Source organism: Belonocnema kinseyi, chromosome 7 (genome assembly GCF_010883055.1).
Source record: "Belonocnema kinseyi isolate 2016_QV_RU_SX_M_011 chromosome 7, B_treatae_v1, whole genome shotgun sequence".
NCBI classification, from domain to species: Eukaryota; Metazoa; Arthropoda; class Insecta; order Hymenoptera; family Cynipidae; genus Belonocnema; species Belonocnema kinseyi.
Genome location: NC_046663.1, coordinates 85,842,016 through 85,845,888, shown reverse-complemented (window position 1 = coordinate 85,845,888; position 3,873 = coordinate 85,842,016).

Sequence of the window (3,873 nt, the reverse complement as noted above, 5' to 3'; positions counted from 1 at the left end):
CTAATTATCTGAATCATTTTCCTGATGTAATTTTAAGAAAATGAAAAAAAAAGTTGATGAAAATCGGTTAACATTTCGAGTAATTAAGCATATCTTTAAGTAAATGCAAAATTACAAGAACTGTAAATTGGCATTGAAGATATTAACCGATTTTCATAAACTTTCTTTTCATTTGCTTAAAATCAGATTAGGAAATTGATTAACTATATGTAAATATAATATTCAGAAAAAGTTAATTATAATTAATTAGAAAATAACTTGATGACTTTATTACTATTACTTTCTAGCCTCCAAAATATTGCAAGTCCGAAATTATTTATTGATAATAGCCCAGTGGGCAAAAAATTTGGCGATATCTTCGTGGCATCGCTACGACATCTTTACGACAACTTTACGATATCCTATGTCCATGTCGTTATGGTGTCTTTACGAAATCGTAAAGACATCGTCAAATTATACGACGTCTTTACGATATTGTTAAGGCACCTTAACGACATGGACATAGAATGTCGTAAAGTTGCCGTAAAGATGTCCTAACGATGTCGGAAAGACATCACCAAATGTTGTGCCCACTGGGCCAGGAACTTGTTTGGTTTTAATTTTTGTTTGTTTTAAGTTTAGTTATTTTAGATTAAAATATTCAAACCTTATTTTTCAAAACCCTGTTTTCATTATTAGACGATAATGTCGTTTTTTGCCGTTTAAAATAAAACATATGAAAAGTTCACTTTTATGAGAAGTGTATGCTTATATAAATAATATATGCAATAATAATAATTTAAATAAATGGAAAAAAGAAAAGTGTAAAGAGCTTTGATATGCAACATTTATTATTTGAATGTTTGACAATTTCGAAAAAAAGATTTTTAAGAATTTTAAAGGTTTCTACAGAATAAAAAGAATAATTTCCGAAAATTCGTGAGAAAATTAGTACTGATTTTTCATTTGAAAAATAAATTTAAAGAGAAAATTGACAAATTTTTTTAAATCTTTTAATAATTTAAAAAGAGATGTTTCAGGTTTCAATCGTGTAAAAAACTACGAATTTTGCCTACGTTTCATGAAGATTGCAGTTCACGAAACGTCGGCAAAATTCGTAGTTTTTTACACGATTGAAACCAGAAATATCTCTGTTTATCAAAATGAATTATCGTCAAAGCATTAAATCTATTATTAATTCAAAAGACATTTAGAATCTTTAACAACTTTCGAAGTTTTTTAAGAACTTTGAAAGACTTCAAGAAAATAAAAAACTTTCCCTGCGATTCCTGGGGAAAATTTTAATGACTTTTCGTGTTGAAAAATTCATTAAAAAAAATTAAAAAGGTACCAAAAAATCTTTTAAAATATCTACAAATATCGCAAATATCTGAAAGATTTAATATAATTTTTAAATTTTGAATGATTTTTAAATTTTTTTTAAATAGTTCGAGTTAAAGTTCTAAAAGTCCTAAATATATTTTAAACTGACTCGAATTTTTCTTAAAATTTTTTAAAATCCGGAAAACTAAGAAAATGATACTTTTTCGACAAATCTGAAATTTTAAAAATTTGTTAAAATTTTCCTAGGAATCTTAACAAAATTATATATTTATATAAACTCAAAACAAATGAACAAATAAACTTAAAACATACAATTTTATTTTGTAATAAAAACTATTTATCCACTGAAATTATAATTTGAGTGCATTTATTTCTATCGGGATTGAAGAATATTTTTTAGCTAGAAATTGAACTATTTGGTTGAAAATTCGTCTATTTTGTTGAATTTTTTTTTTAGGATGAATTAAACTGTTTTTTTATTTAATATTAAAATCTTTTTGGGTTGAAATATCGTTTATATATTGAATTTTTCTTTGAGAATACACTTTGTAATACAAAATTTTACGTTGTTCTTTCAAGAAACGTAATATAACATCCAATTAGGCAACGTGAGTTAAAAAACTTTTATTCGAAACCACCATGTCATGAGCTTGCAACGCCCCCTGAAAGTGAGAGTTATATAGCCCTTTACCGATTTGCGCCATCACTGAATAACACCAAAGATATTATAATATCTTTGAACACACAATATTTTCTCTAACCGTATTGTAGCGAAAAATAATGATACCAGATGGCACTCTAACTCGGACCGAACGACAATTAAAATTTCCCGCCATACGATATTACTAATCACAGCCCAAGTAGATAACTTCCACGCGATAGAATGAACATTGAAAAAATAGTAATCCTAATGACTTTTTTTGATAAAAAGAAAATTCTCGGAGTTATAGCGTTTTCAAGAATTTTTAAATCAACCGAAAATCAAAATTTTAAGCCAAAAAATGCATGATATGAAAAAAAGTCGAGAGAAGGAAAACATTTCTTTTTGAAAGCCTTCCAAGATTATCATAACAAATTTTTGGATTTTCTTGAAAAATCGAAAATTCAAATTTTAATTGCACAAAAAATAATCAAAAATTCCATTTTGTGGTCAAACTATGTAGGATACGAAAAAAGATGAATTAACAAAATTTGTTATCCCAAAAAAGATCTACAATTTCGTTAAGAATCACTTCTTGATAGGATGCGTACTTTTTGTTTTTTTTGTGAAAAATAACATTACAAATAAAAAAATTAAATAAAAATGTTTGGAAAACGACGAAAATTACGAGAAAAAAAAAGATTGAACAAAACCTGTTTACAAATGTCTGTCGGAAATCGAGCGCGCAGCGCGATTGTCACATTGGGAATGTGTACCTCAAAGCCTACAAAGCTTTGAGAAACTTAATCTTCGATTATACTTAATCAAGTAAACAATTCAGAATGTGAAAACGCATATAAATACTGCCATCTAAAAGACATCTTTTTGATAAAGTTTTATTCAAGCATTCCAAATGCAAATAATAAATATCAAACTTGCGAGCGAAGTCAGACGCGAAATCAAACGCGTTGAAAAATAGTTCTTTTGGATGAATTCAACTCCTTTTAATTTAACTTCTAGGTGAAAAGTTACAGCACTTTGTTAAGAATTCTCTTGTTTGTTTGAAAAATTGACCATTTTAGTTCAAAATTCATTTTTTTCATCTAAAATGTATCTATTTTTTCAAAAAATCAATCTTTTTGACATAAATATAATCCTTCTTGGTTGGAATATTATCTTATTTTTTGCGGATTCAACTATATTGTTAAAAATTTGTTGCTTTTTGGATGAATTAAACTGCCTTTTATTTAAAATTTAAATCTTTTTGGATTGAAATATCAACTATTATATTTTTATTGAGAATTCATATTTTCTTTTTGGAAATTCAACTATTTCATTAAATATTAACATTTTGGTTGAATTTTTGATTTAACATCTCTAAAATGTTTAAAAACTTTCTGAACTTTTTTAATGTCTGTGAAAAAAATATTAAAATACCTTTAAAAAATAAATAAATCTAAAAAATATACATTTAATAAAAATTTCCATCATTCATGTCACACAGTGCGAAGCTGTTTAAAATTAAAATACAATTCTTTGTTTTAGTTATGTTTTATCAAAAAATATTTTTTTTCCGTGAATTTATTCAGAATTAATGTAATTAAATTTAAATTGGTTTGTATGTGCAATTTTTATGTTACATACAATTAACTTTAAATAACTTTGAATTTATATAATAAAGATAAATATGCAATGATTAAAGAATAAGTCTCTGTTACGAGAAACCCTGCATTACCTAATGTATTTTTATTTAATAAATACTTCTGTTAAATCGTTTTTTCGTCTCCGGTTGTGATCTCTGTATTATTATTATTATTACTTTATTATTACACCATTAAGCCATTTCCCTTTCGGGGTAGGCGTGACTCACTCGGCAGGGGAAAGGAGTAGTGTGTGGATGGGATAGAGAT